General features: G+C 42.1%; 1 long non-coding RNA gene across 1 annotated transcript in view; it reads right to left on the reverse strand.

Moving 5' to 3' along the window:
• Positions 1-19,913: 19,913 nt before the first annotated feature.
• The window catches only part of LOC143039204 (uncharacterized), a 52,586-nt gene continuing 48,101 nt past the window's right edge, over positions 19,914-24,398 (reverse strand). The window contains exon 3 of the long non-coding RNA XR_012967627.1: positions 19,914-20,114. This is a non-coding gene — a long non-coding RNA (uncharacterized LOC143039204). The remainder of the gene's footprint in view (positions 20,115-24,398) is intronic.

Consider the following 24,398-nt stretch of genomic DNA (forward strand, 5'->3'; position numbering starts at 1 on the left):
TAAACTCCCCTCCCTTTTATTTATTGAATCTATGAAGTAATTTTGGTTTAAAAATCGGAAAACTTTGAGAATTTGCTTAAGGTAAAAGTTAACCCGTGGTTTCGAGCTTTTTTTGAACACGTAAGTGTCCCGCCGAACACGGCTACTATCGTCGGCCTGAACAGATCACCCAGAGCTCTGGTACCTGATACACCTGTTTTAAAACCAGTCGGCACGGGACCTTTTTACGTCTTCACATAAGAAGCCTTCTTGTTCATCATTATTTCAGACCAATAGTCTGAGAACGGTACCAAGTAAGTTCTCGGACACCCTTTGTATTGATAATCCATAATTACCATACTATAAAACCTTAGTACCACAACGTGGAGCACTCTCAGATTACGAGACTATCAGTCTTAAACTCAAATTCAAGATAAATCCTTAGTACCACAGCATGGAGCACTCAGATTACGAGACTATCAGTCTTATACTCAAATTCAAGATCTAGAAACTGAATTTTTAAACAAACACTGTTAGGCGAGGCTAGACCCTATGCACTTAGATACAAGGGCTTTTGTATGACCTTATGATGAAACACACCAATTGGTTTGAGTGGAATTGGTCATTCCAATGTACCAGTTATGGAACTATAGTATAAAACCTTAGTACCACAACGTGGAGCACTCAGATTACAAGACTATCAGTCAAACTCAAATTCAAGATAAAACCTTAGTACCATAGTGTGGAGCACTCTCAGATTACGAGACTATCAGTCTTAAACTCAAATTCAAGATCTAGATACTTTAGTTTCAAACAAATACTGTTCAGCGAGGCTAGACCCTATGCACTTGCATACAAGGGCTTTAGTACATAGTGGTAATTGTTGTTACGGGAATGGCATTGTTTACCTTGAGCTACGGCAATTTCCCGAAAGCTTGTTTAATTTTCGAATCTGGAATCTTTCCTGTAACTTCGTACCACACTATCATAATTTTAATTAATATTATTAAACTCCCCTCCCTCTTTATTATTTATTTAAGCCTATGTTGTAATTTGATTAACAAATCGGGAACTTGAGAACTTACTTGAAGTATCAGTTGTCCCGTGGCTTCGAAACCGTTTTGAAGGCTCGTTAGAACTCCAGCCGAACAAGACTAAGTTTTAGTCCCTGAACGCTAGACTAGCTTCAACCCTGGTACCAGTGACAAGCTTTAACCCTGTCACCAGAAGGACAATAAAACCTTGGCAAGGATCTACAGCCATTGTATTCATTCCTAACAATTTGTTAGAGAACTCAAACAAGTTCTCTAACATTCTCCGTTTTGATCAATTAATTACGACAATATAAAACACTAATTGGTTTGAGTGGGATTGGTCATTCCAATGTACCAGTTATGAAACTACAGTATAAAACCTTAGTACCGCAACATGGAGCACTCGATTACGAGACTATCAGTCTTGAACTCGTATTCAAGATCTAGAAACTGATGTTTCAAACAAATACCGTTAGGTGAAGCCAGACCTTATGCACTTAGATACAAGGGCTTTTGTACGACCTTATGATGAAACACACTAATTGGTTCGAGTGGGAGTGGTCATTACAATGTACCAGGGTGTCTAAAAAAAATGTACTCACTTTAACTGTCACTAACATGCTGCTTTTTGTGTTGCAGGTGTAATTAATTAACCACAGCATGGCAGAAATCAACTTAGTTTGGAAGAGAGGAAGTTTGTCCTGAAATGTTATTGGAAGACTGAAAATGCCACTGAAGTGCAAAGACTATTCAGGAGGGAATTCGCAAAACCGCCACCAAACGCGCCGGATCATTGCTTGCATCAGAGACAAATTTGAAGCAGATGGAACCGTCCAGAAAGTCAACAAGAAACGTTCTGGACAACCACAGGGATCCACGAGCCCCGGAAAAGAAGAGCAGGTGCAGGAAACACTCCTTCGATCACCACAGAAATCACTTCGACAAACTGCTCGGGAAACCCACATCTCAAAAGAGCATCTATCGCATCATGAAGCGTCTGCACTGGAAATGCTACATTCCAACACTAATCCATGCTCTCAACGAAGACGATCCTGACCGGAGAGTTCAATTCCGCGAATGGTACCAGGCAAAATGTGCAGAAGATGCAGGGTTTCCACACAAAAATTGTGTGGAGCGACGAGGCATCCTTTAAATTAAATGGCTCCATTAATCATCATAATTTCATGTACTGGGGTCCTATAAATCCTCATTAACACTAACACCATGTAAACTTACCAGGAGTAACAGTGTGGTGTGGGATATCCGCATTGGGTATCATAGGACCATTTCTTTTTCAACGGAACTGTCACTGGTGAGAGCTACCTCATTGCTTCAGGAGTTTGTCGGTCCACAAATTTCAGAGATGTTTGGTGATGACGGTGAGATTTACTTTCAGCAAGATGGAGCACCTCCACACTACCATCACGATGTACGAGCTCACCTCGATGCAGCTTTTCCAGACACATGGATTGGACAAAAAGGTACCACTGAATACCCTGCGCATTCCCCAGACCTCACGCCCATAGACTTCTTTTTGTGGGGATATCTCAAAGAAAGTTTATCGCACCAAACCAAGAACAATTGATGCATTGAAATTGGAAATTGAAAGAATGTCGCGATATTCCCAATGCCCCGTTTCGTGACGTTTGCAAATCCCTTGGTGCCCGTTATCAGCGTTGTCTGGACAATAATGGTCATCAATTTGAACATTTACGAACATGATTCTTCAATCACATTTGTCTTCCGTTTCGAAGCTATTCCATTTCACTATGTTCATAAATAAAGGTTTTCTCATCATTTGAAGTGCAAGTACATTTTTTTGAGACACCCTGTATCTGTAGCCCCAAAAAGGGGACACTCCTAAAAGAAGAAGTAAAGGCATAAGAGGGTCTGGTTGTTTTCCAACCAGTACCCTAAGGTTTGGGTCTTTTAACCCTTTAAACTCCAATGACATGATGTCTTGTCATGGGAGGGCATGTTCCTAAATCTGATGGCATCAAAGCATGCCATGAGGAATTGGATCACTACCTCCTGTGGCATCAAGGGGGATAAACATCATATCTCAGGTGGCATAATATGCCCTGGATGGGTGGCATGTGTTTTCATATAGTTTACTCGTTTTTGTGGGGGTTTTTCCAAATAAATGGTACTTGATACTTGCATGGGATTAATTTATAATTATGATGTAATAATGACATACGAGTAAGGCCCACGTCACTATGTGGTGTATAATTAGACAAATTTCTCCAATTGATACCAAATGATACTTTCACAGGATTAGTCGATAATTAAGATGTAATTATGACGGAAACCGAGTGGCAGTCTCCTGTGGTGCATAATTACACTGGATTGGGTGGTCAGCTCAATGTCACGGGTTCAATGACCTCATCCATTGACTAAAATAATTGACGACATTTCATCTCGTGATTTGAGGTTTGCACTTGCCGGCCTTGACCTAATTGGCCCAAATTCAACAATGATTTTGATTGGGGGACAAGGACACGTAGAGTCCCCTTATTGGCCAGCAATATCTATAAAAGGTCGGTCAAGGCCTCCTTCCAGCATTAGGAATCGGCCAACTTACAAGATGAATACTGCACCTGCTCGCCGTCACCAGAACCTTAGCCCTCTACCTCGAGGCAGGATCCTGACTACAAGGAAGATAGTCTGACAATACAGATTCGTCGCAGTGTGAATCCAGCGACGAACTTGAGATGGATTACGCAAGTACCATGGATACATCCATAGACAGTGACGAGCCCCTCTCAAGTGCAAGGGACAGGCACTGGACAAGGAATGCTCCAGGGGCTACAGGTTTTACGTGGTCCAAGAAAGAATTTCGTCAGGAGGAATGGATTCACGGGCAAGACCGGCATCACCGAGGACCTCGACGAATCCTCGTCTGTCATGGATGTCTACAAGGCCTTCATGACGGACGAACTTATTTCCCACATTGTCGAGGAGACCAACCGGTATGTAGAGTTGATATAGCCAACATTATTCATGTGTTTTCTTATACTCAAACAGAAAAGGTGAGCACAGTATTTACTCGAGCTATTTCCTTGCTCTTATTTGTTTATAGGTATGCCGAGATATCTCCCAAAGGGCGTGGTTCCAGGTGGTAGCCAGTCACATGTGCAGAACTGCACCTGTATCTTGCCTTGAGGCTCATGATGGGCCTCAACATAAAGCCCGGGCTCCAAGACTACTGGTCAACGGACCGAATCTTTCACCAGACATTGTTCGGAGACACGATGCCCCTGTCGAGATTCGAGCAAATCTCGACCAATCTTCATTTTTGCAGAAGACGAGAATGAGGAGGATAGGCTTTGGAAGCTGAGGCCGGTCATAGACCTCCTCGGCCACAGGTTTTCATCGGTGTATGTGCCTGCCCAGCACATTTCTATTAATGAAAGCCTGTGGAAGTTCAGGGGCCGCCTCGATGTGTTGGCATGGTGTGTTGTATAACATTATTGTACATTGTACTGGTGTGTTGCTTATTTGGGGAATTATATGTTTCCCCCTCTTTATAAAATTGTCATATGTTTTGTTGTTTATTGTTTTATTATTTATTGTAATTATGTGTACATTATGTATATTTGTAATTATATTGGATATCGCAAATGCGATGCGCATCCTTTTTGGCGCCAACTGGAGCTTGGCGTTAGTTGAAAGCCAGCCTTTGATGTATACACACATATTCGTTGTCAGTATCTGAGATTATAGTGTGTTTTCCAGTTTGACTTTTATTAGCCACCCAACACATTATGGTGTCACCGTAAAAACAATTTTTTTTCACTGTGAATGTTCTGAAAAGACTTTAAATTGCAGCACTGGACTATAGCTGATCATAATAGTGCATGTTTGTGTCCGTTCTTTTCTCCCATTTTCATTCCACAGGCTACAGGATTTGCTTATTTGAGAGAAGTAATAGTGCTTTCTCACTTTGGACCAGTGACTTTTTATTTAAAAGGTGGTGTTCAGGAACATTGTGGTTGCATAGAGCGCCAAGTGATTTTATTGGGAGACGTTTCCCCCCAAGAATCTTCGTGTTCGGCCTTCTTTTGGACTGATATCGCCGTCTGCTTTTGCGGGACGATCTTCTTTGGTTGCTGTGTGGATTGCAGTTGAATTGGTAATTGGATGAGGACAGATTCATGCTTGGAGTACAAGAAATACTTGGTCGGCATCCCAGCCGGTCCTTGTGTATTCGCCGGCTCATGCACCACATCCGAAGACATTAGCTACCTTCATTACTTACCAGTATTGTATATTTCCTTGCCTTAGGCAATGTTCAATCGAAGTAAACATGCTCGTTTTGGGTTCAAGGTATGTATACAATACATATATTGTAAATGCATACTTTCAGCATATGACAACACTACACACATGACTACACTACACCATGAATCATTATTATTCTTATTCTACAGGTGTACAAGCTGTTGGAGAGCTCGGGGCCCGTCGCCGGAGACACTGCCGCCTTCAGGATCTATTCAGGGAAGGACAAAGGTCAACTTCCCTCTTCACAGAGGGCGGTGGTGAACCTCATGGAGGCCGGGGACCTTTTCGACAAGGGGTATATTGTCCACGTTGTCAACTGGTAGACATCTCCTTCCTTGTTCCACTATCTTCAGGCCTGGAGGACTTGAGCCGTCGGAACCATGAAGATAAACCGGCGCCATAAGCCTGCGGACCTCAGCGTGGAAAAGAGAGGGGATGTGGACTATCGGTCGAATGCCACAGGGATGTTGTGCAGAGCCGTGGTAAGGTGATACATAAGTCCCAGTGTATTGCGGACTACACGAAGCATATGAAGGGTGTCGATCTGAGCGACCAGCTGGCCAGGTCGTACCCTTCTGTCAGGCAATGGAGGAAGTGGTACAAGAATTTTTTTTTTCCTGTATGACATGACAATAGTCAATTGTCATGCCATATGGAAAAAACTGGGCCACACGGGATCCTTACCACTTCCACCGGACCCTGGCAAATGCCAAACTCGGTGAGTATGTCGGGCTTCTGGAGCCCTACAACCAGCAAGGCAGCCCATCTCCCATGCCCTTTCCCTCAAGACTGCATGGGAAGACTTCCCATGGAGTTACGAAGATAGAGGGGGGCAAATACTGAAGGTGCTTCTTGTGCTACCATGACGGTAAGAGGAAGATGACCCGCACTACGTGCAGGGTGTGCAAGAAGTCACTCTGCACGTATGGTTGTTTTCAAAAGTACCACGAGGAAAAAAAATTGTGTTTAACCCTTTAAATTCCGATGACATGATGTCTTGTCATGGGAGGGTATGTTCCTTACTCAAATGGCATCAAAGCATGCCATGAGGAATTGGATCACTACCTCCTGTGGCATCATGGCGTGACATGGGGGATAAACATTGTAACTCAGGTGGTATGATATCATACCCTCGATGGGTGGCACGTGTTTTTTCCATAGTGTACACTTGTTTTTGAGTGTTTTTTCCCCAAATAGACTGTTCTTGATACTTGCATGTGATTAGTTTATAATTATGACGTAATAATAACGTTAGGTACACGTCACTCTCCAGTGTATATGATTAAACAAATTTCTCCAATTTATACCAAATGATACTTTCACAGGATATGTTGATAATTGCGATGTAATTATAACAATGACGTAAGCCCTGCGGGCAATGTCCTGGTGTATAATAAATAAATTTCTTCAGTTGATGCCAACTGATACTTTACCGGCATTAGTTGATAATTATGATGTAATTATGACTGAAGCCGGGTAGGCAGTCTCCTGTGGTGCATAATTACACTTGATTGGGTGGTCAGCACAAAGTCACGTATTCAATGACCTCATCCATTATGACAAAAATAATTTATGACATTTCATCGTGATTTGTGGTTTGCACTTGCCGGCTTTGACCTAATTGGCCCAAATTCAACAATGATTGTGATTGGGGAACAAGTACACGTCTTGTCACCTGATTCGCCAGCGATTTGTATAAAAGGTCGGTCAAGGCCTCCTTGAAAAGTAGGAGTCTAATGATGGCACAGGAGGCAGACTCAGATTGTACTGGACGTTTCTTATTCAGCTGATATAATAATTATATATTATTGATTGTGGTACGAGTGATGAGATTAACCATGACCATGAAGAAGTGAGTGATGATTTGGCAACAGAAGCTGCTGAAACTGCTGAAATTGATGGTGAAAATGAGTGATGATAGAAGATGATGGGAGTATGGGCACCTGTCGTTAGGACAGGTGCATGGGCCTCCTCAAGTTCAAGACGTCATAGAGTAAGGAAGTGCTGCGCTGCGCTAGGCTAGCGATACCTAGCCGTTCTAGTGTAAACATCAAAAGAAACCAGTGTTTTTGCGCAGTCTGACTATGCCACGAGACCGGTAAAGTATTTTCTCTTGTTTCTAGTTTGCAAAATATGTACATTTCCTTTCTGGCAACAATGGATAAAGGAAATGATAAAGACAAAACAGCAAAAAGAGAATTAGAGGCAAGTATAGTGGAGAGCCTGAGAGGTGCGGCTCCAAAACGCATTTGTACAGTGGATACCCCAAGGAATATTCCAATGTGGGAAGGAAATATATTTTCGGGGATTCAAAGAAATGCAAGTGATATGGGAAGAAGTCTTGATATGGATAGAGAAAACAGATATAGTAGTGTACTAAGAGAACTGTTGAAGGTTGTGACTGCAAAAGTGGCAGAATCTATTAAGCACCAGAAGGAAGTAATGACAGCCCACTGGATGCCAACTGCAGGTGGGTATGTCACTATATACACCTCAATTGCCCACTATGTACACAATGAAGAACAGCATACCAAGGCTTATGCCTTAGTTTCATACACCATGACACATTCAAGCTTTAAGGCACATGTGTTCAACAGCAAAATAATTGATGACCTAAAGGCAAACTGTTCTCATCAAATGTATTTCTCTTTGGACAGATGGTGCTGCAGTCCATTTTAAGAATAGGTACTCCATAACTGCTCTCGCATTCTATGATCAGATCCATGAGGCTACTGCAGAGTGGAACTTTTGAAACTTATCATGGGAAAGGTGTCCACGATGGTATTGGTGCATTAATCAAGTGGAATGTGTACCGGAGAGTGCTGCAGGGCCAAGCTACTGTTCGCTCAGCAATGGACCTGTACAAAATTGCTACAGAGATATCGGACAAAACAACTATACTGTACGTCTCCAAGAATAAAATTGAGTGAAAAAGTAAGTTATGAGAAACTTTAGAAAGAGTGTAGAGCGGTACATTCAATACAACGATGTCAAAGTGTCAAGACTCTTGGACACTATCGAGTGGCATTATACCATAACATCACGATGACATTGCTTTCAAACTGTAATCTGGAACCAGATGATAGAGATTCTGATGAGGAACACAGCAGTTCCTCTGTCACTACTACAAGCCTCGAGTTTTCTAATGAAGACGATGTTGCATCAATTCCATCAACAGAGTCTGACATCGAAGATGTTACCGACAAACGTAAAACTTGGAATGTGAGGATCTCCATATCACTTCTGGTTGTCAACGGATTATTGGGTTGTATGTACTAGTGAAATGTTACAAAGAAATCAATTTTACACTATGTAGCAGTTGTAGTAGGTAATGAAACTTGATGGCGAGACATTGATCAAAATAAATTGTTTGAAATAGTCAGGCAGGAATGTTGCTGATGACTTCACATTTGCATTTCCCAAAATTGAAGATCGTGACTCAATTGATGAAGACATGATTGTAAGGAGTCTCCCTGTGCCAAACATTCGCAGAAATACCTACATCTTTCCAAATGTGTTGTTCCCTGTCACTATTCACTAAGCAAAAGCTTGCTTCTGTAAAAAAAACATGTTTGCACAACCAGTTTTTCTTTTACAAATACAAATAGTGTCTTGCTACTTCATTATTGTCACTATTTTTGCTTTAGTTTAAGGAAATCGCAGTTTAACAACCGTAACGGAAATTTTGTAACGACCGTAACAGCGTTTATGTGCAAAAATCTTAAATGGTAATTGACAAAACCACTGTATATTTGCAAAGCTTAAGGCTTCATGTATAACTATATAATATATTTTGAAATTTCCTTGTAATCTCAGAGTTTTGCACATGTACAACTCAGGGTTGCATTTGCGAAACTACCGTAACATTAAATAGCAAGAACAACAATAAATGAAGAATGTTCTGGATAGTCTCATTAACATCTTTAGATATGTACTATCTTGGTAAAAATCATATCATGCTACCTGCATAACTTCTGGAGATATAGGTAGGAATACACCCATAAGTTACTTTCGAATGTAACGACTGTAACCGTGGAATGACCCAATATACAAATGGGCAGAAATGAATAATATAAAATTTAACGAGGACAAATTTGAATTTATAAAGTTCGCTAAGAACGGACACGAAACTTCTTATAAAGATCCAAAAGGAAACCATATCACAACAAACATCGGTAAGAGATCTAGGAGTTATACTTTCAGATGATGCTACATTTGATCAACAGAAAAAAGTATCGAAATGCAGACAATGAATGGGATACATACTTAGAACCATCCACACAAGAGAACCAGAAACCATGCTAACCTTATGGAAAGCCCTAGTCATCCCTATCATCGTCTACTGCTCACAACTTTGGGCTCCATACAAACAAGGCCACTTCATGCAGCTGGAGGCTCTGCAGAGAACCTTTACCTCAATCAAAAGAACCCCAGCTCACCAAGATGTGGACAAACACAATTACTGGGAAAGACTGGCTGAAAATTAACTCTACTCAATAGAGGAAACTAGAGATATCTGATAATATATACATGGAAAATCCTAGAAGGCCAGATCACTCCACCCAAAAACAGAACCTATTAAACCAGTAAAGACCCATATCACCCCAGAGGAAAATAGAACCGGAAGAAAATGCACCCAATTAGCCCTGCCATCAGAGTGCCCGCTAAAAGTCAGGATGCTCCAACACAACAGCATCTCAAGAAAGGGGGCCAGACTGTTTAATCACTTACCTAAACACCTACTAAACATTACAGGTGTTAAAACGGAAGTTTTCAAAGGGGAACTTCACAAATTCCTGTCAATCCTACCCGATCAGCCAGGTATCCAAGGTTATGCAACATCAGGTCCAGCAAATTCTAACTCCATTATTGACCAGCTGGACTACAGACAACAAACTGAAAGGTGGCGGCTACGCCGTGGCCTTGCCTCAAGTTCCATCGGGGGAGCAACTGCCCCTTGTGGCAGGAGCGCTTCAAGGTAAATTCAAGGTAAACCTGAGGAGGAGCCTAGGTTCGTCGTGCCCTTGCTTTTCGCATATAGCAAAGCTGCTCAGTAGCCTGAAGTACTCTCCATTTGGATTGATTTATGGGAGGCAAGTCAGAGGGCCCCTCCAGATGTTACACGAGTTGTGGGACAGTGATGTTCCTGATCCCGTGGTTAGCTCTATGTACAAGTATGTACTCAACTTGACAGATAGGCTCCAGGCCACGCGTGAACTTGCCAAGGTGCTGGTGGTTAAGGCTGGGGAGGTCCAAAAGTCCTACTTCAATAGGAAGGCAGAGCCAAGAGAATTTCTGCCAATGGACAAGTGCCTGTTTTTTATGCCTACATCCCATAAGTTGTTGGCCACTATAAGACCAAGTACTTCCACGTGAACATTCTTAACCCATTCCCCTTGGATGACATGATGTGGTGTCAAGGGATGGTTGGACACTAAATCAGCTGACATCAAAACATGCCATGAGTGAATTGGATCACTACCTCCATGGCATCGTACCTCAGGTGGCATGATATCATGCGCACGATGGGTGGCATGTGTTTTTTACATCGTATTTACTTGTTTTTGTGTTGTTTTTTCCAAATAGACGGTACTTGATACTTACATGGGATTAGTTTATAATTATGACGTAATAATGACGTAATGCCTACGTCACCCTCCTGTGGTGTATGGTTAGACATAAATTTCTCCAATTGATACCAAATGATACTTTCACAGGATTAGTCGATAATTGTGATGTAATTATGACATAATAATGACGTAAGCCTCTCGGGCAACCTCCTGTGGTGTATAATTATAAGTAAATTTCTTCAATTGATGCCAACTGATACTTTCCCGGGATTATTCGATAATTATGATGTAATTATGACGAAAGCGGGTGGGCAGTCTGGATTGGCTGCTCAGCGCAGAGTCACGGGTTCACTGACCTCGCCCATTACAGTACAAGTAAATTTCTTCAATTGATGCCAACTGATACTTTCCCGGGATTAGTCGATAATTATGATGTAATTATGACGAAAGCGGGTGGGCAGTCTCATGTGGTGCATAATTACGCTGGATTGGCTGCTCAGCGCAGAGTCACGGGTTCATTGACCTCACCCATTATGACGAAAATAATTGATGACATTTCATCTCGTGATTTGTGGTTTGCACCTTCCGGCTTTGACCTAATTGGCCCAAATTCAACAATGATTGTGATTTGGGGACAAGGACACGTACAGTCCCCTTATTGGCCAGCGATATCTATAAAAGGTCGGTCAAGGCCTCCTTCCAGCATTAGGAATCGGCCAACTATCAAAATGACAACTGCACCTGCTCGCCGTCACCAGCTCAGCCCTCAACCTCGAGGCAGGAGCCTGATTATGAGGAAAATAGTCTGGACGAGTCTTCAGATTCGTCGCAGTGCGAATCCAGTGACGAACTTGATTTTGTAAGTGATACGTCCATTGATAGTGATGAGCCCCTCTCAAGTGTGAGGGACAGGCACTGGACAAGGAACGCTCCTGGGACAAGAGGTTTTACGTGGTCCAGGCAAGACAATGTCGTCAGGACGTATGGATTCACGGGGAAGACCGGCATCACGGAGGACCTCGACGAGTCCTCGTCTGTCATGGAGGTCTACAAGTGCTTAATGACAGACGAACTCATTTCCCACTTTGTTGAGGAGACCAACCGGTATGTAGAGTTGATACAGCCAACATTATTCACGTGTTTTCTTATACTCAAACAGAAAAGGTGAGCACAGTATTTACTTGATCTATTTCCTTGCTCTTATTTGTTTATAGGTATGCTGGGATACCTCCCATAGGGGGTAGTTCCAGGTGGCATCCAGTCACCTGTGCAGAACTGCACCTCTACCTTGCCTTGAGGCTCATGATGGGCCTCAACATAAAACCCAGGCTCCAGGATTACTGGTCGACAAACCGAATTTTCCACCAGTCCTTGTTCGGAGACACGATGCCCAGAACGAGATTCGAGCAAATATCGGCGAATCTTCATTTCTCCAATAATGAAGAAGAAAATGAGGAGGATAGGCTTTGGAAGTTGAGGCCGGTCATAGACATGCTCGGCCACAGGTTTTCATCGGTGTATGTGCCTGCCCAGCACATTTCCATTGATGAAAGCCTGTGGAAGTTCAGGGGCCGCCTCAACTTCCGAATGTACAATCCAACTAAACGTGCTCGTTTTGGGTTCAAGGTATGTATACAATACATAAGTTGTAAATGTATCCTTTCAGCATCTGACTACACTACACACATGACTACACTACACCATGAATCATTATTATTTTTATTCTACAGGTGTACAAGCTGTCGGAGAGCTCGGGGCCTGCCGCCGGATACACTGCCGCCTTCAGAATTTATTCAGGGAAGGACAAAGGTCAACTTCCCTGTTCGACAAGGGGTATATCTTGTACGTGGACAACTGGTACACATCTCCTTCCTTGTTCCACTATCTTCAGGCTCGGAAGACTGGGGCCGTCGGAACCGTCAGGGTGAACCGGCGCTATATGCCTGCGGACCTCAGCGTGGACAAGAGAGGGGATGTGGACCATCGGTCGACTGCCACAGGGATGCTGTGCTTGCAATGGAAGGACAAAAGGACGGTCACCATGCTAAGCACAGTCCACACATCCGGCATGGTTGATGTGCAGAGCCGTGGTAAGGTGCTCCAGAAGCCCAAGTGTATTGCGGAATACACCAAGCATATGAAGGGTGTCGATCTGAGCGACCAGCTTGCCAGTTCGTACCCTTCTGTCAGGCGATGGAAGAAGTGGTATCGAAACTTTTTTTTTCTGTATGACATGACAATAGTCAATTGTCATGCCATATGGAAAACACTGGGCCACACAGGGGATCATTACCACTTCCACCGGACCCTGGCAAATGCCATACTCGATGAGTATGTTGGGCTTCTGAAGCCCTACAACCAGCGAGGCAGCCCATCTCCCATGCCCTTTCTCTCAAGACTGCATGGGAAGACTTCCCATGCAGTTACGAAGATAGAGGGGGGCAAATACCGAAGGTGCTTTTTGTGCTACCGTGATGGTAAGAGGAAGATGACCCACACTACGTGCAGGGTGTGCAAGAAGTCACTCTGCACGTATGGTTGTTTTCAAAAGTACCACGAGGAAAAAAAGTTGTAAGCGTTTACTTATCGGGTCATCTCTCTCTTCCACCTCTATCTTGGGTCAGAAGCAATGCAGCGAAACAGTACCCCCTATACCCTGTGGCTGTGGCTGTGATGGATCAGAAGCAATGCAGCAAGACACAGCAATATTTTCTGTGGTACTTGTAATGGTTCAGAAGCAATGCAGTAAGAACCAGCAAATTCTAATCGGGTCATCCCTCTCCCGATCTGGGTCAGAAGCAATGTAGCAAGACACAGCACACCTTATTTTCATTGTGTGAGTGTATATATATATTGTGTATATATATTTTTTCTATATATGTATTGGATATGGTCAGAAGCAATGTGGCAAGACACAGCACACTTTATTTTTATTTTGTGTTTTTGTATATATTGCATATATATGTATATATTTGTATATTTTTATATTTTTATACATAAAGGTGTAAGATATGATATTGTGTTTTCATACTTTCCAAAATTTGACAACAAAAGAATACATACAGTTTCCGTTGTATTATACATCCGTAACTTCCAAACTCTCATAGGGAAAAAAAGGACATACTTTGAAAAAAAAAATATATATATATATATATATATATATATATTTTTCTTATATACAGGGCTAGCATGAAGAATATGAAAGCATTTCAGTGTGTCTCATGACTACTGAGGAAAACCTATACATATGGATAGGTGTTTTACAAAGTCCTTTTTTTTTTGTCATATTTTACAAAAAACTAAAGAAAGTGTATACTTTGAGCTCTCACAGAAGAATAAATCTCATTTTCAGTATTTAATATTTTATACCAAAGAGTAGCATGGACAACATGGAAAATTTTGTTCGTCTTCCTTGACTACAGACATCAAACTATAATTTATGAGAGATATTGAAAAATATATAAATGCACAAATTTGGTCAAATAAAACAAATAAAACAAAAAATCATAAAACACCAAAATGTTTGATCAAACACCAGAAAAATATGATGTCAGTCCTCGCGCTGTCAAGCCGCATCACATGCCATTCGGATGTAAGGGCCCGCGCGAGGATCTACCATATCCGGTTTTTCGTATCTACACAACAAGTGGCTGCCATGAGGTGAATGGGTTAAATGTTGTATAGAGCCCCAGCAGGCCGTAGCTAGCATGAGTGTAGGGAAGGAGCAAGTGATTGGACATAGGATGTCTGAGCAGTTAGGATGCCTGCACTTAGGAAACATTTCCAGGACAAGGTGAGAAATTGTAGGTTGTGCTACCATCATCTCAGAGGAAACTGAGGACTATGTAGGTCCTCAAACAGTGCAGGACAAGCAAAGCAAGACATGGGAGGACGTGGCAGAAGCGACTTTGACAAGCGAGTAAAAGGATGAAGCCATGTTCTTCTGCAGGGAATTTGCCCACATTTTTAGCGACAAGTAGAGTTCAAGAAACTGAAGATTTCTACTTACTAATGTATAAATGCCAACCAGCTGGCATGCCCTAAGGTCTAATGAAAAAGGAAGCTCTACAACCACATGGTTACAAGAGGCTTTTGTACGACCTGCAGGGAATTTGCCCACATTTTTAGCGACAAGTAGAGTTCAAGAAACTGAAGATTTCTACTTACTAATGTATAAATGCCAACCAGCTGGCATGCCCTAAGGTCTAATGAAAAAGGAAGCTCTACAACCACATGGTTACAAGAGGCTTTTGTACGACCTTATGATAAAACATGAATTGGTTTGAGCGAGAGTGGTCATTACAATGTACAAGTTATGAAACTATAGTATAAAACCTTAGTACCACAGTGTGGAGCACTTAGATTATGAGACTATCAGTCTTAAACTCAAATTCAAGATTTAGAAACTGATGTTTCAAACGAATACTGACAAGTAAAAAAGGATGTGGTCCACATAAGTGCCACAATGTGTAGCACTTAGGTTACAAGACTATACTTTTTCAACTAAACATCCAAGAGAACGAAGGGCCTCAAGCTTCGATGTTTCCATCGTTTCTTCAAGTCCCTGATCAAACTGCTTTGATTTGGTCTTCAAACCGACTGGCACTACTGCTGATGATTGATATTGCCTGTACCAGCATCTCTTATCTAGTACACTATCAGAGAATTAAAGATCAATTTTCTCCAAACTTTATCCACCAAGACTCAACACCTTACCTATCATTTTCCTTCAATTTATCACTCAAAGATTAAGTGAGGCTACACCCGATACACTTAGATACAAGGACTTTTGTACTACCCCATGATAAAACGTGAATTGGTTCAAGTGGGAGTGGTCATTACAATGAACCAGTTATGAAACTAAAGTATCAAACAAACTGTTAGGCGAGGCTAGACCCTATGCACTCAAGATACAAGGGCTTTTATACATATAAAACACTAATTGCTTCAAGTGGGATTGGTCATTACAATGTACCAGTTATGAAACTATAGTATAAAACCTTAGTACCACAACGTGGAGCACTCTCAGATTAAGAGACTATCAGTTTTAAATTAAAGATCCAGAAACTGAAGTTTCAAAAACACTGTTAGGCGAGGCTAGACCCTATGAACTTAGATACAAGGGCTTTGGTACATATAAAACACTAATTGGTTCGAGTGGGATTGGTCAAGATAAAACCTTAGTACCACAATGTGGAGCACTCTCAGATTATGAGACTATCAGTCTTAAACTCAACTTCAAGATCTAGAAACTGAAGTTTCAAACAAATACTGTTAAGCGAGGCTAGACCCTATGCACTTAGATACAAGGGCTTTTGTACGACCTTATGATAAAACACTAATTGGTTCGAGTGGGATTGGTCATTCCAATGTACCAGTTATGAAACTAGTATAAAACCTTAGTACCACAACGTGGAGCACTCTCAGATTACGAGACTATCAGTCTTAAAACTCAAATTCAAGATCTAGAAACTGAAGTTTCAAACAAATACTGTTAAGTGAGGCTAGACCCTATGCAATTACATACAAGGGATTTTGTACGACCTTATGATAAAACTTCAAGATCTAGAAACTGAAGTTTCAAACAAACACAGTTAAGCAAGGCTAGACCCTATGTACTTAGATACAAGGGCTTTGGTACATATAAAACACTAATTGGTTCGAGTGGGATTGGTCATTCCAATGTACCAGGTATGAAACTAGTATAAAACCTTAGTACCACAACGTGGAGCACTCAGATTACGAGACTATCAGTTTTAAATTAAAGACCCAGAAACTGAAGTTTCAAAAACACTTAGGTGAGGCTAGACCCTATGAACTTAGATACAAGGGCTTTTGTACATATAAAACTAATTGGTTTGAGTGGGATTGGTCATTACAATGTACCAGTTATGAAACTATACTATAAAACCTTAGTACCACAATGTGGAGCACTCTCAGATTAAGAGACTATCAATCTTAAACTCAAATTCAAAATCTAGAAACTGAAGTTTCAAACAAATACTGTTAAGTGAGGCTAGACCCCATGCACTTGCATACAAGGGCTTTTGTACGACCTTATGATAAAACACTAATTGGTTCGAGTGGGATTGGTCATTCCAATGTACCAGTTATGAAACTAAAGTACCACAACGTAGAGCACTCTCAGATTACGAGACTATCAGTCAAATTCAAGATCTAGAAACTGAAGTTTCAAACACAATGTTAGGTGAGGCTAGACCCTATGCACTTAGATACAAGGGCATTTGTACATATGATAAAACACTAATTGGTTTGAGTGGGATTGTTCATTCCAATGTACCAGTTATGAAACTATAGTATAAAACCTTAGTACCACAACGTGAAGCACTCTCAGATTACGAGACTATCAGTCTTAAACTCAAATTCAAGATAAAACCTTAGTACCACAACGTGGAGCACTATCTAGCGATAGTTAGACCCATCCTTGACTATGCGGTACAGTTTTGGTCTCCGTCCTACAAAATGGACATAAATTCACTACAATCAGTACAGAGAAGAATGACCAAAATGATACAAGGACTCGGAAATTTGCCTTACGAAGAGAGGCTTAGGCACCTAAACTTACACTCTCTGGAAAGACGCAGAGTGCGGGGTGATCTAATAGAAGTGTTCAAGTGGATCAAAGGCTATAACAAGGGTGATGCAGACAAGGTCATCATAATAAAACAACAGGGCAGGACTCGCAGTAATGGGTATAAACTGGACAAATTTAGATTTAAGAAGGAAATAGGCAAGAATTGGTTTACAAATAGGGTGGTCGATGAATGGAATAAACTTAGTAACCACGTAGTAAGCGCTGAAACTATCAGTTGTTTTAAAAAACGATTAGACAACTTTATGGATGGGGACGACAGGTGGTGATGGATACAGAGCTGCCTAGTGTAGGCCTTATGGTCTTTTGCAGTCTCCTTTATTTCTTATGTTCTTATGAGACTATCAGTCAAATTCAAGATCTAGAAACTGCAAGTTTCAAACATATACTGTTAGGTTAGGCTAGACCCTATGCACTTGGATATAAGGGCTTTTGTACATATAAAACACTAATTGGTTCGAGTGGGATTGGTCATTCCAATGTACCACTTCAGAAACTATAGTACAAAACCTTAGTACCACAACGTGGAGCACTCTCAGATTGCAAGACTATCAATCTTAAACTCAAATTCAAGATCTAGAAACTGAAGTTTCAAACAAATACATTAAGCGAGGCTAGACCCTATGCACTTGGATACAAGGGCTTTTGTACCTTATGATAAAACACACTAATTGGTTCGAGTAGGATTGGTCATTCCAATGTACCAGGTATGAAACTAGTGTAAAACCTTAGTACCACAACATGGAGCTTTCTCAGATTACGAGACTATCAGTTTTAAATTAAAGACCCAGAAACTGAAGTTTCAAAAACACTGTTAGTGAGGCTGGACCCTATGAACTTGGATACAAGGGCTTTAGTACATATAAAACACTAATTGGTTCGAGTGGGATTGGTCATTCCAATGTACCAGTTATGAAACTACAGTACAGTATAAAACCTTAGTACCACAACGTGGAGCACTCTCAGATTACGAGACTATCAGTCTTAAACTCAAATTCAAGATCTAGAAACTGATGTTTCAAACAAATAATATTAAGTGAGGCTAGACCCTATGTACTTACATACAAGGGCTTTTGTACGACCTTATGTTAAACACTAATTGGTTAGAGAGGGATTGGTCATTCTAATGTACCAGTTATGAAACTAAAGTATAAAACCTTAGTACCACAATGTAGAGCACTCTCAGATTACGAGACTATCAGTCAAATTCAAGATCTAGAAACTGAAGTTTCAAACACAATGTTAGGTGAGGCTAGACCCTATGCACTTAGATACAAGGGCATTTGTACATATAAAACACTAATAGGTTCGAGAGGGATTTTTGATTCCAATGTACCCGTTATAAAACTATAGTATAAAACCTTAGTACCACAACGTGGAGCACTCTCAGATTATGCGACTATTAGTCAAACTCAACTTCAAGATCTAGAAACTGAAGTTTCAAACAAATACATTAAGCGAGGCTAGACCCTATGCACTTGGATACAAGGGCTTTTGTACCTTATGATAAAACACACTAATTGGTTCGAGTAGGATTGGTCATTCCAATGTACCAGGTATTAAACTAGTACAAAACCTTAGTACCACAACGTGGAGCACTCACATTACGAGACTATCAGTTTTAAATTAAAGACCCAGAAACTGAAGTTTCAAAAACACTGTTAGTGAGGCTGGACCCTATGAACTTGGATACAAGGGCTTTAGTACATATAAAACACTAATTGGTTCGAGTGGGATTGGTCATTCCAATGTACCAGTTATGAAACTACAGTACAGTATAAAAGGGTTTGACTAATTACTCCACCGGACTCCACCAGACCCCATCGGACCGCACCGGACTCCACCAGACCCCATCGGACCGCACCGGACTCCATCGGACCGCACCGGACCTTTATCCAAGCTTATACCTACCCCACAGGAGGTTGAGATTGATTGTAGGTTAGCATGGAATGTGTATTTTGACAGTTTGCACATGACTTGTATTTGTAACACCACTTGACAGCACTAGAGATAATGGAGAACCGGGCGACGTATGACAGACAGCATGAGGACTTCAAAGACTTCATTCACGATGACCGCATCTTGACAGGGACGTACAAGGACATATTGGCTGCCGTACGGGAGACAGGACGCTATTCAGAGATGACACACATTTACGCTTTGAGTTCAGTGATAGGTCATCCTATAAGGTCTTACTACCCTCCCGTAACCGCAAATGAGTTTCTCGCCGAACCCTTTTCAAGAAAATGCTGCAGAAGAGGAGTTTCAAAGACGAAAGAACCCCGCGTGGTTTTAATGTGGTCACAGTTGCTCACGCCCACCTTGGTCAGGCAGTTTTCTCCAAACCACTTCATTCCACTTTTCAAACATTCGCCACCAAGCACTGTGCCAGAAGTAGTTACTATAGACAACAGCAACTTACCTCATGACGTTAGTGATTCTGGCGGAAAGTCCGAAGACAAAATTGCGGAACCAACTTTGGCGAGTGAGGAAAATCGCAGGAGGCTCCCCGACTGCACATTCATGTCCACGGAACGTGTCGCAGAGGTTTTTCGCAATGCGTCCTCCCCACTGTCAGGTATCCCATTGGGTAACAAGGACAATTCCTATTTTATTGTTTGCAACAGGGAAAATCTGGAAAGAAAGGAAAAGGGACGACGTTATGAGTACCATGACAACTGTGGGGTCTGGCTTAGCAGCAGTGGCAACTGTACAACGGTACCTCATTTGATAGAGCAAGAGAAACTACGCCGACTGTATCAAAGTGATGGCGCATATTGTTACGAAAAGATGATCAACAAGAAAAGAGTCTATGTCCCATTACAACCACAGCCATCTGAGGATGAGATCTTCGAAGTCTATAGACTATATAACAAACTGAAGAAGGACGCCACTTTCAAGAGGAGAGTCACAATTGTCACCAAGTCGCCACCACATTTTTGTGAAAAAAAGCCGATAGCACTTGTAGAATACGTTGGAAAACACCCTGGCCTTCAACCACATGGTAACTGCAAAAACGCTACGGATGACTATCAAAGGACACCGGGACACGTGCTTCAAACCATAGGAGAGTTAGCAAAATCCAACCCAGTTATGACCGTTTACAACCGGTTACTCATCGAAGGACCATTAGAGGATGCACCACGAGACTCCAAACAGATACGAAATAAAAAATATCATGATAAAAGGAAAGAACGACCAGAGAAGGATCAAGACAAGGAATACAAAGAATTTTGCGGATCATATCCTGAAAGCGACCAACATGACTCAAAGCCACCCATTTGTTCAAGGCGTAACGCATTCAAAAAACAAGGTTCCATGCATAATACTGTATACCGATGATCAAGTTGAGGACCTGAAGCGCTTCTGTTGTACTGGAGGAAGTGTCCTTGGGGTAGACAGAACTTTTAATTTGGGAGAGGTGTTTGTCACAACTACAACATTTAAGAATCGCGCAGTCATCAGAACAGATACAAAAGACCACCCTATATTTTTTGGACCAATGTTTTTACACGGGACGTCCACTCTGAAGGACTATCACGAATTTTTTTCTCGGATTCGATGTGAACTAATCAGTGTTGACTTGCACAATCTGACCGTTGGAAGTGATGACGAAAAAGCTCTTCGAAATGCCCTGAAATGCGCCTTCCCCGAAGCAAAGATCATTTATTGCACGCGGCACTTGAAAGAGAATCTTTCACATTACATTCAGGACAAAGTTGGCATGGACAAGACAGACAGACAGGATGTTATCAACAAAATATTTGGAGAAAAGGGACTCTTATTCGACGATGTCATCGAGTTTGAGGTGAATGCAGACGCCCTTGTGGATGAAATAAAGGAAAAATCAAGCATACTGGCAAACTACCTTAGCCGACAACTCCTCCCACTTTTAGAAGACCATCGGAAGAACGTCGCCAAAAGCCATTGTGCCGACCTAAAATGGACCAACAACAACGCTGAGTCAGGGAACCACATCTTGAAAAATGCAGTAAACTGGAAGGCACAACCGGCAGACAGACTCATAGACACTCTGTATGACATAATCACTGCAATGTACACAGACGTGAAATGGGCACTTGTTGGACGCGGTAATTACAGACTGTCTGAACATTACCAATCTCATGCCATCCCTTACGCCAAATGGGCAGCGATGACCGAGGAACAGAAGGACAGAGCAACCAGGAAATTTCTAAGAGCAAGGATCCCACAGAAGGACGCCCTGGTCACATCGACGAATGGTCTGCTCAAAGTGCCCCATACACCAAGTGCTGGGAAGAAGCCAGGACAACGGAAGAGGAAAGTCAACGCTAAGACATTCACACCCAAAAGTAAACGTGTTCGCCTCGAACTTTAAGGTGATTCAATCGTGACTTTATTGAACTGATGGACGGAATACATAGAATACGAATCTGGTTGAATATTACATTTTACGATTTTATCCTTTTGTGTTCTAATCTGCTTTTAATGTGATTAACTCCGTGGAGTGGTCAAACTTGCTGATGTGCTGTAATCATCTTAAGAAATAAATATCTTCAAACCCTGTGATTAATGTGAATAAATGGAGTGGTCAAACTTGCTTTTAATTGTTCTTTGTTCTTCCTTTCTTCTACTTCAATGAGTCTGATACCTTGCCATGGTGAAGTAGCTTGCGTACCTCGTTGACCCAGAGATCTATGCCCAAATTGGAGTTTTATATTAACTCCGGTAGGATCACCCATGTCAGACAGATCATGGAGGTATATAATACCTCCATGGACAGATCATGGAGATACTATTAAGACCTCCATGGACAGATCAAAGGGTAGAGGTCAGACAAAACTCGGACTCCAATTGACTCAGGTTCTCGATCGTTGGGGTTTTAGGCCTACGGTACCTCGAGTGATAGAAACTCGATCCACTGGTCAAACTGTCAAAATACACATTCCATTTGACCAAAGATCAATCTCCACCTCCGGTGGGGTAGGTTTTAGCTTGTGTAAAGGTCCGGTGCGGTTCCGATGGAGTCCGGTGCGGTCCGATGGAGTCCGGTGCGGTCCGATGGAGTCCGGTGCGGTCCGATGGAGTCCGGTGCGGTCCGATGGAGTCCGGTGCGGTCCGATGGAGTCCGGTGCGGTCCGATGGAGTCCGGTGCGGTCCGATGGAGTCCGGTGCGGTCCGATGGAGTCCGGTGCGGTCCGATGGAGTCCGGTGCGGTCCGATGGAGTCCGGTGCGGTCCGATGGAGTCCGGTGCGGTCCGTTGGAGTCCGGTGCGGTGCGATGGTGTCCGGTGCGGTCCGATGGAGTCCGGTGCAGTCCGTTGGAGTCCGGTGCAGTCCGTTGGAGTCCGGTGCAGTCCGTTGGAGTCCGGTGCAGTCCGTTGGAGTCCGGTGCAGTCCGTTGGAGTCCGGTGCAGTCCGTTGGAGTCCGGTGCAGTCCGTTGGAGTCCGGTGCAGTCCGTTGGAGTCCGGTGCAGTCCGTTGGAGTCCGGTGCAGTCCGTTGGAGTCCGGTGCAGTCCGTTGGAGTCCGGTGCAGTCCGTTGGAGTCCGGTGCAGTCCGTTGGAGTCCGGTGCAGTCCGTTGAGTCCGTTGGAGTCCGGTGCAGTCCGTTGGAGTCCGGTGCAGTCCGTTGGAGTCCGGTGGGGTAATTAGTCATACCGGTACAGGACGTACATGTAAAGTGTGTAAGCTAAATTGTAATTGTTAGGGAATTACACTGTTTACCTTAAGTTATGGCGATTCTCAAGGCTTGTTTAATTTCGATTCAGGAACCTTTCCTGAAACTGCGAACCACACTATCGTAACTAAGATACAATTAAACTCCCCTCACTCTTTATTTTATTAAACCTATGATGTAATTTTGGTTTATAAATCGGGAACTTTGAGAATTTGCTTAAAGTATAAGTTGTCTCGTGGCTTCGAAGCCTTCATTAACTCGTAAGAGTCCCTGCCGAACGACACTGCTTTTCGTCAACTGAACGTCTGATCTCCTTCAGCACTGGTACCAGACGCTTCTCTCAAGAAACCTCGGCTGGACTTTTACGGTTCTCATAGGAAGCCATCAAGATTTCACTTCAACTTCAGAGACTACCAATGCCTGAGAATAGAAACAAGTAAGTTCTCAGACTTTCCCGTGTGAAACTTTAAACCATAAATACGATAGGTTTAAATTTCTCAGACATTGAGTAATTTTTCTCAGATTTAGTGTTAATCTCTGAATTTTGAGAATTTAATCTTAACATTTAAATTTAACATTTTTTGTAGTCGATTTCGACGTTAATTTTTTTCCCCTTATGTCGTAAGCCGCTATATAAGCGATTTGCTATTAACCCTTTACTGCCGAAAGAGGCATTTTTGTCCCCTTACAAAGAGAAACTGTTTCCTTAGTTTTCATAAAGATTTTTCAAGATACTGAATAAGTTTGATAGACTTTTTTTTTGTTACTAATTTTTTTCTTTGTTTATGTCTTTCCACCTGTGTGCAGTAATTTCTTCACCAAGTGCATTTCTTTCATCGTTTCAATTTTTGTATTTTCAGTGTGTCAAAAAAGGACTGTGCCTGAAGAGACAAATTTGTCCACTTTAAAATTTTTATATAAAATGGTTTCATTAGTTGTTTTCATTACAACAGGATGTATTTCCTTATAATGAATAAAGAAATGTGCCATGATTTTTTTTATTCATCCTGTAAAATTCAAGCGGTAAAGGGTTATCGCTCCCTACGTGTAACTAATAGCAGCATGATGGCCACCAGGAACAGCAACAAGAAACTGGAAGATATGGTGGAGACTTTACTCAAGGCCAGAGAAGAAGATAACCCATCCAATGAGAAAGCCAGAAAAGAAGACCGACAGTTCCTGTGATCAACTATCGTCGAGTTAAAAGACCTGATCACCTGACAGCATGAGATATTGGACTTCATATCATAAGAGGAGACCC

Source organism: Oratosquilla oratoria, chromosome 26 (genome assembly GCF_046742065.1).
Source record: "Oratosquilla oratoria isolate Oo_2021 chromosome 26, ASM4674206v1, whole genome shotgun sequence".
Taxonomy (NCBI): domain Eukaryota; kingdom Metazoa; phylum Arthropoda; class Malacostraca; order Stomatopoda; family Squillidae; genus Oratosquilla; species Oratosquilla oratoria.